The following is a 13064-nucleotide window of genomic DNA, read 5'->3' as shown; positions in this document are numbered from 1 at the left end:
TAGGTTGGCAAATTATTTAAAATATGAGCCTCAGTTTGCTCATTATATAAAATGGATTTGATAATACCTCCTTATAGACTTGTTATGAGGATTAATTGAGATTATGGGATTGAAAGTACTTTGAACTATGAAATGATGTATAAGCATTAGGTATTATTAGGAGGTATATTATTTGGGGAGGAGGAGGCATAGACTTTTGAGGCCTTCTGGTAGGACATCACTAGGGAGCCTTTCTGATGATTCTGGGTATTTTAGAATCTGGACTCCCTTTAGTTGGTATCAGTAAGGAAAATAGGGCTTCCCTGGTGGCGCAGTGGTTGAGAATCTGCCTGCCAATGCATGGGACACGGGTTCGAGCCCTGGTCTGGGAAGACCCCACATGCCGCAGAGCAACTAGGCCCGTGAGCCACAATTACTGAGCCTGCACGTCTGGAGCCTGTGCTCCGCAACAAGAGAGGCCGCGATAGGGAAAGGCCCGCGCAGCGCGATGAAGAGTGGTCCCCACTTGCCGCAGTTAGAGAAAGCCCTCGCACAGAAACGAAGACCCAACACAGCCATAAATAAATAAATAAATAAATAAATAAATAAATAAATAAATTAAAAAAAATAAGGAAAATAATATTATTCAGTGTTATTTGAAAGGGGTGGTATATGTGGGAAATGAATCATTCTTTCTTATAAGTCTATATAAGTATATCTGTACTTACAAGAACATAAGTATAGGCGCTCATAGTTTTCAGCTATTGAACATTTACTGAGTTATTATTATGTGCCAAGTGCTATGCATGTGCTTGGATTCAGAGATGATATACATAATCCTGGCCTTTTAAGAGCTCTAGGTTTGGTGGGAAGAGATAAACCAGTAGATAATTATAGTATAGAATGATAAGTGCTATGCTAGAGATAAACCTAGGGTCCTTTAAAAGGGCTTGTTCTTACTTGATTCCTCTCACTTTCCTCTCCAGACTGTTTAAAAACTGTAATAGATCTTAGCGGGGCCTGGAGAAAAGAAGCAGTTTGCCTAAGGCCAAGCCCATAGCCAGCCAGTAATAAGCTAGAACTAGAATCTGAGTTGTCATACTCACTGTCTCTTTCAGCTATGTTCTTAGCTCCATCAGCACTGACCTCAATTTTTCCTCCCTTGTCCTGAATTCTTACTCTTCTAAGAGGTGCCTCTCGCCTTACTCCCCACACCACCATCTTTCCAGGCTTCTGTTTTTATTACCTTGTTTCACAGTTACTATTGCAGTGGAGGGAGGAAGACCTGGGAGTCTTTTTTTTTTTTTTAATATTTATTTATTTATTTGGCTGTACTGGGTCTTAGTTGCCCCATGCGGGATCTTCGTTGCCCCGTGCGGGATCTTCGTTGCCATGTGCAGGGTCTTTAGTTGTGGCATGCGGGATCTTTAGTTGTGGCATGAGGAATCTTTTGGTTGTGGCAGGCAGGGTCTTTAGTTGCGGCATGTGGGCTCTTTAGTTGCGGCATGCGAACCCTTAGTTGCAACATGTGGGATCTGGTTCCTGGACCAGGGATGGAACGTGGGTCCCCTGCATTGGGAGTGTGGCGTCTTAGCCACTGGCCCACCAGGGAAGTCCAAGACCTGGGAGTCTTGGTAGGTAGAAGCTTGTTGAGGTAGAAGAACGGTTCTTAGCATTGGCTGTACATTAGGATTGCTTACAGAGCTTTTATAAAACACTGGTACCTAAGATTCTGATTTTTACTCTAATATTTGTTTGTTTGTTATTGAATATATCTCAAGTACACAAAATTTTCAGTAAAATACTCAGTGAATTTTTATATGTGTAAATAGTCATGTGATGACTACTGACAGGGATTTACCTGGTGGCACAGTGGTTAAGAATACACCTGCCAATGCAGGGGAGAAGGTCCGGGAAGATCCCACATGCCATGGAGCAACTAAGCCTGTGTGCCGCAACTACTGAGCCTGCATTTTAGAGCCTGTGAGCCACAACTACTGAAGCCTGCATGCCCTAGAGCCCACGTGCCGCACCTACTGAGCCCACGTCCCTCAACTGCTGAAGCCCGTGTGCTCTAGGGCCTGCGTGCGGCAACTACTGAGCTCACGTGCCGCAGCTACTGAAGCCCTTACACCTAGAGCCCGTGCTCTGCAACAAGAGAAGCCGCCACAATGAGAAGCCTGTGCACCGCAACAAAGAGTAGCCCCCGCTCACCACAACTAGAGAAAGCCAGTGCACAGCAGTGAAGACCCAACGCAGCCAAAAAAAAAAACAAAAAAAACAAAAGACTACTCACATCAAGATATGCTCTGGATCAAAATATAGAACATTTCCAAAACTCCAGAAGCCTCCCTCATGCTTCTTCCTCATCAGTTACTGGCTGCCCAAATAATCACTTATTCTGACTTCTATTTCCATTGATTAGTTTTGTCTATTCTTGAGTTTCATATAAGTAGAATCAGATAGCATGCACTCTTTTTGAGTCTGGATTTTTTTGCTCAGTATCATATCTGGATATTCATCCATGTTGCATTCATTCATCTAGTATGTAATAACTCATTGTTTGGATGTACCACAATTATTTATTTATTCTACTGTTACGGGACTTTTGGGACAGTTTTGGCTATATGACAAAGCTGCCATGAACATTCTTAGTCTTGTACATGTCTTTCTGGTAGACAGGCACTCATTTCTGTTGGATGTATACCTAGGAATAGGATTGCTGGATCATATGCTCAGCTTTGGTAGATGCTGATAAAGAGTTTTATAGTTGTACCTAGGTGTCAGCATTAAAAAAAGTATTTTTTTTATTATGAAAATTTCAAACATTCGCAAAGCTGGAGAGGCTAATACAGTGAACCTGTATGTATCTATCTAGATTCAGTAATTTTCAAGATTTTGCTACATTTGCTTCATTCCTTTTTTTTTCATTTGTTGAAGAATTTTAAAGCAAATCCCATATATCATGTAATTTTACCCCTACATACTTCAATATGCATCTTTAATATGGACATTTTCTCACATAACCGTGCCATTATGAAATTTAATGATGTTAACAAATCCTTAATATCTAAGTCCTAGGTCATAATCAAATTTCCTTGATTGTCTCAAAAATGTCTTTGCAGTTAGTTTGTTAGAATAAGGATCCACCCAGAGTCCACACATTAAGTTATGTTTCTTAAGTTTCTTTACATCTAGAGTGGTCCCTCTTCCCCTGCTCCCCCATCCCCTGCCTTTTTCGAATCATTGACCTCTTATAGAAATTGAGTCAGTTATCAGACAGTAGTGATAGTTTTGAAAGGTCCCCAGGTTTTTCTAATATTTAGCCGGAGTTGAAAACCCCTCAGATAGAGTATTATCTCAGGACTATTCATAAAGAGAGGGTGAAGGGTAGGGGGTAGAATATAAATATTGTGTGGGTGATTGAAGTTATCATGACAGATTAGAGCATGGACATCTTATATAATAGAAGTGGGATGTGGCAGTAGCAATGGTGATGTACCTCAAGGAAGAGTGTGGGAACTAGTTACTGAGTTCGCATTTGTCTATCCTTATTTTACTTTATTGTGTGAATCTTCTTGTTTAGTAGGAACTTCAAAGATTGATTCTCTAACCTAAGAATCAGAGACTCTGACAAGAAAAAGCAGATATGATTTCTTCCCTGTTGAAATTCTTTTCTTGTGGAACTGTAGACCATGAGATTTTCTTTTTTAATTAGCTGAACAAAATTGGAAATTAGAAAATAGGTCATTCATACCAATTGAGATACTTGAGGCGTAATGAAAGAAAACTGTAAGGGATTAAAAAATCAAATTTGTACACAGCATAGGGAGGAAATGTTAAAATACCTATACTGGCCAAAGGCTGGTGTGTCCTAAGGGTGGCCACAGTAAAGTACAACAGGTGATGGTTTCCTACACGAGGAAGCCCTAGGGTGGTTCCTCCTACTCTGTGCCAAGTACCTTCTAGCAATTAGCCATTGTATCACTCGATTCTCTTCACCTACTAGGGCCAAATTGTCCAAGTAATCTTATTTTAACTAACCTATCAGATGTGGGTGCTCAACAGAGTTTTTGTGGGAAAGTGATAATGTAGGTCACTGGCATGGATTGAAATGGTATATTCAGTTCAGGAAACCTAGGGAAGGTCAGAGCATAGGATTTGAGGTGTTGTGGGATCGTAGATCGTCGGAACTTAGAAGGGCCCTTGGGTTCTTGGATTTTACCCATCCCTCCCCGCAAGAAGGCTTTTTGTTATAGAGAATTTCAAATTTAAACAAAAGGAAACTTCATAACGAACTCCCATGTACCCACACACAATTGCAGCAGTTATAAACTATGACTGATGTTGTTTCATCTATACCCTCATTCACTTAACCCCATCCTGTATTATTTTGAAGCAAATTCCAGACGTATCATCTGTAAGCATTTCGGTATGTATCTTTAAGAGTTAACAGCTTTTTAAATTTAAAAAAACCCACAACATCACATCAAAAATTTCACAAGAAGGACTTGCCTGGTGGTCCAGTGGTTAAGAATCTGTCTTCCAATGCAAGGGACACGGGTTTGATCCCTGTTCGGGGAACTAAGATCCCACATGCTGTGGGGCAGCTAAACCTGTGCGCTCTGGAATCCGCATGCCACAACTAGAGAGAAGCCCGCCTGCTGTAACAAAGAGTCCGCGTGCAGCAACAAAAGATCCCGCATGCCGCAGCGAAGGTCCCGTGTGCCACAACTAAGACCCAATGCAGCCAAATAAATAAATATTTTTAAAAAATTTAACAAGAATTCTTTAATGTCATCAGATATCTAGTCATTCAAATTCCAGTTGTTTTATCAATGTAATGATTCTGTTTTGTTTTTTACAGTTTGTTTGAATCTGGTCCATACATTGTGATTGATTGATATGTCTTTTAAGAATCTTTTAATCCATAGGGTCTCTCCTTCCACCCACCCTGCTTTTTTTAATATACAGGGTGTCTTAGTTATATGTTGCCGCATAACAAAATTTAGCAGCATAAAACAATATACATTTATTATATCACAGTTTCTGTGGGTTAGGAGCCTGGGCAGGGCTTAGCTGGGTCCCCTGTTTCAGGGCTGCAGTCAGGATGTCAGCCAGGGCTGCAATCAGGGTGTCAGCCAGGGCTGCAATCACCTCAAGGTGTGCCTGGGGAAGGACCAGCTTCAGAGTTCTCTCAGTGGTCATTGGTAAGATTCAGTTCCTCCAGGGCATGGGACTGAGGCCCTCAGTTCCTTGCCAGTTGGTGGGTGGAGGCCACCTTCAGTTCTTGCCACATGGACCTCTCCAGCATAGCAGCTAGCTTCATCAAAGCAAGCAAGAGGTGGCGAGAGCAAGAGAGAGGCAACAAGAAAAAATTCAGTCTCTTATACTTAATCTCAGAAGTGACATCTCATAACTCTTGCCATATTCTCTTCATTAGAAGCAAGTCATTAGGTCCAGCCCACACTCAAGGGAGGAGCCCCCATAGAACATGGATACTAGGAGGTGGACATCACTGGGAGCCGTTTTAGAAGATTCCCCCCCCCTCCGCCCCCCGCCCCGAGATGAACTTAAAGAGTCCAGGTCTGCTAGCTGTCAACATATTTGCCTTTTTACCACATTATTGATGCCACTGGGGAGAAAAGGGCCTTTAACTCCTGCATTCCATTTGCCTCTATCCGTGTAATAACTGTTACACCGTTTCCTTCTATGACGGTCTGATAAATGTCATGTTTATATATGTCAGTAACCAGAGGCAGTTGTTAAAAATCGTAGGTAGGATAGGTTGATTGGCTCTGAGCTTTTTTCACTTGATCAAGAAATGAACCAGTCACCAGTCCTTAAAAAAAATATAGACTGTGTGTTTCACATTTTGCCAGGCCTATGGAGCTACAAAAGGAATATAAAAGGATAAGAAGATAGTCTATAATTATTGTGTGGTATGGACAATAAGTGCAAAAAATGAGAAATCAGCAATAAATCAATTCAGCCAATACTTTTTGAGTACTTTCTGTGTACAAAGCTCCATGTTAAGTGCTGTGGGGAATATAAAACTCAGTTAAGACAACCTTCTGCTCTCTCCTTAGGAGATGATATAAGATAAAGCTATAATGCAAAGTAGAGTGGAAACTGCTCAAGTAGGGAGACGAAGTGCTTTGAGAGTATAGGATAGAGAGGCTTAGAATGTCCAAGCCAAAAGGGCCCTTAGAGATCATCAGGTGTCATGGTCTTTACCATTTTGGGGACATGGAGCCATTTAGCCAGAGAAGTTCAAGAAACCTTGCTAAGATAAGGGAATCAAGTGGAATTAGAATATAAATTTTTCAGCTGCCAGGAACAGAGGGACTTGGGTTGGAAATAGGTAGCCTTGGATCATAGAATAGAGTACTCCAGAGCTGGGGACTTTTTCAAACTTACACCTAAACTGGCCAAACGTAGACTCTGTAACTGCTTTGTGTACCTATGATATAGCAATAACCATGTTTTATGGTGTGCAGAGTACTTTCACATACATTATTTCATTTGATCCTTTCAGTCTTGTAGTGAAGACAGATTGTTATTTTTGTCTTACAAATGAGGAAACTTTGAGTAAGAGTTTCTCTAAGTAAGAGAATTAGAATAATCCTACAAGGGTCCAGAACTAATAAATTGGAGAGTCAAGACTAGAACTCGGGATTCCATTGCCCTTTGTACAGCCCAGTATGTGTGTGAGTATGAGTGCTGTTTTGCTTTTTTTAATACTGAAGACATTGACTTGAGACTTGTTGGCAAGCATGACTTACTAAAAGAGCATGATACAGAGACACAGCCTTAGCTGCAAGAAGGAACTTGGAGGGGGACCCAGGAGAACCTGGCAGGGAGCCTGACTGTTTCTGGAATCCTCCCTGCCCTTTCAGATGCTGCTTGGTTACACCTCTGGCCCCACCCATCCACCTCTCTTAGTACTTCTTTAAAACTCTTTCGGTTGGAACTGGGCAAGTTAATTTCTCAAGGTTCCTCTCCTTTTCCTGGTACAACATAGACAGAGGGAAAAAAGAAACTAAATAAACTTGTGCAGAGGATGTAAGGCTTAATCAGAATGGTAATGAGAAGAGAATTGAATTAACATTTATAGGATGTGTTTTATGCTAGGCCTTATGTGCTTAGGCACTTAATGTATATTTTCATATAGCCCTTACAACACCCCCATGAAGTTTAGATATTATAATCTCTATATCCACTTGAAAACACTGAGATTGTGAAGTTTAGTCACCTAACCTGATATGTGACTGAATTATAGTGGGAACCCAGATTCTCTCACTCCCAAGACCGTTGCCATTATACTGTGTTGCCTGGGAAGCAGGCAGGGTGGACAGGGCGTGTGGAATGGAGACAAAGGGAAGTGCTCTAGGGGCTATAAAATGGAAAAAAAGCTTCTTGTTGGGGTAGAAATAACAGTGATCCCCAAATATGCCTTGAAGTTAAAATGGCAGCAGAAAACCTTTTAAACTCAGGCCCTTTAGTAAGAAATCCCAGTGTTCTGTCTTGACAGCACCAAGTGAACGAATATAGAAGGGGGTTTTTACCTTCCATTGTATGTAGTAAGGGAGATGAGATATACATGTAAACAAAAACTTCTAGATACTCTGGGCATTTAGGAATCAGTCCAAGGGAAATGGCATCCTAAGTTGGGTGTGAGGGTGTGAAACCTTTGTGGGACTTGCAGCTTTGAGTGCAGCAGTACTCGGATGAGTGCCCCCATTAAACAGAAACAGAACAACTCTGCTTCCTCAGCCCTGCATTCTCCTTAATCCATCACCTTCACTTTCAAATAGCCAAACTTTTCTAAAAAGCTGTTTATACTCACTGCCTCACTCTGCTCACTCAGCCTGCTCTAGTCTGGCTTCTGCCCTTATCATTTCACTGCAACACCTCTTGCTAAGGTAACTAATGTCCTCCATGAAGCTGAATTCAGCAGATATTTTTCGTCTTTAATTTTCTCAGTGAAGTTGACACTGTTGGCCGCCCTTTTTTTCTGGAAGCACTCTCTTCTCTTGGCTCCAGTGACATAACACTCTCTTGTTCTTCCTCATAGTTCTCTGTTGTTTGTGCAGGCTCCCCTCTATTCTTCAGCTATTAAGTGTTCTTCTCTCCCTGGCTCTCCCCTCTCCTCATAGTGGACACTCACCCTGGGTGATCTCATCCACCCCATTGGCTTTAGTAGCCACACCTCTGTGCACATGACTCATAAATGCATGTCTCCAGCCTAGATCACTCCCCTGTGCTGTAGACTCATCTATTTATTGTCAGTCAGGCACTGTTCTAGGCCCTGGGGATATAGTGATGAGCTAGACAGGGAGTGTGGAGGAAGAGACAAGCAATAAACAAATAGACAAACTGTCAGATAAGGTTGAGTGCTAAGGTGAGCATAAGCCAGGGTGATATGTTAGAGGGTGAGAGCTACTTTATATCAGCTGGTCAAGTCTTTATAGAGGTGGTAAAATTTAAGCTGACTCTTCAATGAACAAAAGGAGCCAGCTGTACGAAGGGAAAAGGGAACAGTGCAAAGGCCCTAAGGCAAGAATGAACAGTGTGTGTGCAAGGAACAGGAAGTGAGGAGGGGACCTGGTAGGAAATGAGGCCGGAGAAGTAGATAGGGGTCAGATCATGTAGGGCCTTGTAGGCTATGGTGAGGACTTTGGATTATTCTAAGTGAAAGGGAAAGCCATTAGAGATTTTGTTGTTTTTAAGCAGGATAGAGTCTTGTTCTGATTAAATTTTTAGAAATTAATTCGCCATTATTTGGAGAATGGGGACAGTTGGTAGTAGGGAGGCTTAAGGAGAGGCTATTGTAATTGGTAGGGTGAGAGTCCAGGAGCTTGGACTAGGGTGCTTAATAGCAGTGTAGAGGGCAGAGGGACAAATTCGAGAAAATTTGGAAGTAGAGTTGATAGGACTTGCTGATGGATTTGCATGTGAGATGTGAGGGAAAGAAGAATCCAGGATGATGCCAGGTGTTCGGCCTGGACAGTTGGGTGAATGTTGTGGCTGTGGACTGAGATGGGGGAAGATTTGAAGAAGAATGGGTTTGGGGAGAGAAGAGTAAAAGGTGAAGGCCATCAAGCATATGAGAATACATGGATTTGTGATGTTGATTAGACGTCTAAGTAGAGATGTTAGGTAGCTTGTTGGATATGCTTTTGGAGTTCAGGGGGGTCAGTTCTGGAGGTAAAAGCTTTGGAAGTCATTGATATTAAGTCATGGGACTGGATGAGATTACCCAAAGAAAGGAAGGGTACAGATAAAGAAAAGAGGTCCAGGACTGTCCCTTGTCGAGAAGAGGAGAAGGAGCCAGCAAACATGAATAAGGATGAGCCAGTGGAGTAGGAAGAAGATCAGGAAAGTATGTTATCCTGGAAGCAAGGAAGAAGGTGTTTTGACGGAGAAAGAATGTTTATTTGTGTTAATGCTATTTAGAGGTCAAAGAGGTGACCTTAGAATTTGGCGATATTGAGGCCTTTGACCCTGATGAACAGTTCTAGTGGAATGTTGAGGATAGAAGCCTGGTTGGAGTGAACTGAGAGTATGAGAGGGGAGGAAATGAAGAGTGTAGACAACTCTTCCAGAGGTATTGCTTTGAAGAGAAGCAGAGACATTGGGGCTGCAGCAGCTGGAGGAAGTGAGCTCAAAAGAGAGTTTATTTCAGTTTTTTTTTTGTCTTGTTTTGCTTGTTTGTTTGTTTATTTATTTATTTATGGCTGTGTTGGGTCTTCGTTTCTGTGCGAGGGCTTTCTCTAGTTGCGGCAAGCGGGGGCCACTATTCATCGCGGTGCGTGGGCCTCTCACTATCGCGGCCTCTCTTGTTGCGGAGCACAGGCTCCAAATGCGCAGGCTCAGTAGCTGTGGCACACGGGCCCAGCCGCTCCGCGGCATGTGGGATCTTCCCAGACCAGGGCCCGAACCCATGTCCTCTGCATTGGCAGGTGGATTCTCAACCACTGTGCCACCAGGGAAGCCCCTGTCTTGTTTTTTAAGATGGGTAATTCTAGAATCTTGCTTCTCAAATGTGGCCTCTGGGATCTACATGTGCTAGTACTGTGTACGATTTGTACATAGCTTACTTCACACATGACTCACTATTTGGGTTCACCAACTTACTGGTCTACCATTTGAGAAGCCCACCGATCATATGCTTGGATGTTGCAGCAATGTCACCTTGCTACACAGATGTCTATATGCTTACTCTCAATTTCTGTACCTATAATGGTAATAGCTTGTGAGCCAGTGCCAGTTTGTGGACCACTCTTAAGAGTAGTGCCATTCTCAAGCATGTTTGTATGCTGATGGGTATGAGTCTGTAAAGAGAAAAATGATGATGTAAGAGAGAGTGGGGATAACTGCATATGAAGATAAGAGGGAATTGGATCCATAGTAGATATGAAAGGTTGTACTTTATATACCAGTAAAGAGTCTTCATTGTAACAGTAGGGAAAGCAGAGTGCTCGTGTGTTGTTAGATTTGGAGTGGAAGACGACGGTTTGATGTTGCTTCTTGGTGGCAAAGTCATTAGCTGATGGGAGCTGGAGGCTTACTGAAAGGGAAAAAGATGTGAAAGAGTCATTTTGGGGGAATAGAAAAGTGAACCTACTAAGGGAAATGTAGCGGGATTGCTGGCAGCATTGAGGGGGCCCGTTTGAAATTTGTGGTGGTAAATTAAAATGATACCAGTCAATGTAGTTATATTTTCTCTAGAGATACAACGTAGTTTATAACTTTGCTGCTTTGGTGTAGGCCTGGAGAGGTTGTTAGTTTGGTTTAACAAGGATTGAAGTTTTACTAGTTGAATGTGAAGAAATGAATTAAAGTTGTTTGCAAGGGACTGATTATGAGGGAAGTGAGGACACCAAGTGGGGGCATGGAATTCCGTTAAATTACTTAACCTTATAGTAGTATCTGTTCAGTACTGATAATAGTATCTGTTTCACAGAGTTGTTACAAGGATTAAATTAATTCATATAAATTACCTAGAACAGTGCCTGGTGCATAGTAAGTGCCCTGTATGCACCCAGTATTGTTAGCTATTATCTCTCCTGGACCACAGATCTAGCCTCCTTACTGATCTCTTGGCATTATCCTTACCTCCTTCCATCTGTTGTCCACACTAAAGCCAAAGTAATCTTTTTGAAATGTACACACGTTACATCTTTTTAACACTTAAATGACTTAAATTATTTGGGTAGTTTAATAATTTGGGCTCCAAAGGCCTGCATGGTATGGCCCTCTCCAGTCTCATCTCTTGTGTCTATTGGTTCTCCCTTCTTTGGTTACACAGATTTACTGTAGTTCTTCAAGCTCACTGTACTCCCTCTTCTACTTGGAATGTTCTTACCGCGAATTGGAGCCTTCCTAGACCTCCCCCAGTGGGTCACTTTCTATTAATTGTACTTCACAGATTTTATATTTAATATGATTCTTCAGTCAGTGCTTTTCTGTTGTACTATACAAAATGCCTTGAAGACAGTCTGTTTCTACTCACTGTTTTATCCCCAGTGCTTGTTCCAGAGCTTGATGCACTGTCAGTCAATATTAGAACGAATGAATGAATGAAAGAAAAAATGAACAAACTACCCATCGACCTCATGTAGGTTTGTGATGTTTGGACTGTGGATCAGGACTGACTTTTTTGAGGGTGAGGTCTGAGAGATGATTCCTTAGAGAGGAGGTATAATGGAGAGGAGAAAGCAAAATTCGGGGCAGAAATACATAGGTGAGAATCCACTTATCAGTAATCACTTATCAGATATGTGACTTCGAACCTTTAATTTTTCCTCATTTATAAACTAAACATGATGGTATTTTCCTGATAGGTTACCATGAAGATTAAATTAGGTAATAAAAGCCCTTTGGTTCCTTTCTCCTTAGGGTGATTTCTGTGACTTGCTGTTTAACTACATTTGCCATTACTTGCTGTAATCCTTGTGGCCCCTTGATACCCTAATTATAGACTTCTAGAGGTTAAAGGCAGCCAGCATGTTCTTCTGATTCAGCCAACTTTGTTAAAGCAGGTGAATAACCAACAATTTCAGGCATGTGGTTCTGTTGCTAAACCCCATAAACATGGGCTAATTGCAAGGAAGCCTGGTCTCAATTATAAACTACTAGTTAGGAAAGGAAACAGCAGAGCCAGGTGGCCTCCTTGAGGGCCTGCATTTACATAGATATGCTGATCACAAACGAGTCTTATCAATTGTTTATTAATACTAAGTTCTTAAGTCCTTTCTTTCCAATTGCAATTTTGTTTATATTTTTGGGTCTATGTTGGGTAAGGCTTCTTTAGTGAGGTGAAGAAACCCTGAAGCTCAGAGATGGGATTACTGGATGCCAGTCCTGCCTCTGTTTCTAGCTTTCCTAAAAGGGTCACAAGTCTCTCAGTCTGTTTGCTCATCTGTCATATGGGGGATAAGAGTATCTTCTTCTCATCTTAAGAGGTACAGGGGTAAAAAGTTATCCTGGGAGAATTAAAAAAAGAAAGACATTATTTTAGTAGCCCTCCATCATAGATAAGTGTTGAAACCTCTATTATTAACACAATTTAAGAATTAATGACAGGACTTGAGAAAAGAGCACTTGCACTGGATTCTCTTCCCTGTGGGCAGGTGTGTGGGTGGGGAGGAAGGACGTGAGAAAAAGGCAGGGTTTACAGAAATGGACGTGTCTTTTGCAGCTGAACTCCAACATGGTAACCTGAGTGTGGGACGCTGGTCAGTGGTGGTGCCAAGTTAGCTGCTTTCGCCAATCCAGGTGGCACTAGGTTGACTCTCACCAAGCTGCTGGTACTCTTCAGCTCCAGACCACCGATTGGTCCCACCCCATCCTGCTAGCAGCCTGTTTACCAGGTTGGATTTTTGTTGAAGAGACCACATAGGGCAGAAAAAAATGTTAAAATCCCTCCTGGCTTTTTTCGCCAACAATCCTGAGAATGCTACCTCAGCAATTATAGGGGAAAACATGACGATCTCCTTGCTTCTCAGTACACACAGTGGGGCACTAGATTTGACTCTTAGCACTTCGGATATTATGGTTATCTCAGGTGTACATTTTTA

The 13064-nt window shown here is 42.0% G+C and overlaps 1 protein-coding gene across 2 annotated transcripts in view; it reads left to right on the top strand.

The window, feature by feature from the left end:
• The window catches only part of LUZP1 (leucine zipper protein 1), an 82336-nt gene that overhangs the window by 36828 nt on the left and 32444 nt on the right, over positions 1-13064 (top strand). The gene's annotated exons all lie outside the window — the stretch shown is intronic.

Source organism: Balaenoptera musculus, chromosome 1, assembly GCF_009873245.2.
Source record: "Balaenoptera musculus isolate JJ_BM4_2016_0621 chromosome 1, mBalMus1.pri.v3, whole genome shotgun sequence".
Classification (NCBI taxonomy): Eukaryota; Metazoa; Chordata; class Mammalia; order Artiodactyla; family Balaenopteridae; genus Balaenoptera; species Balaenoptera musculus.
The sequence above is the reverse complement of the archived record's forward strand: the minus strand, read 5'-3'. Positions and strand labels throughout refer to the sequence as shown.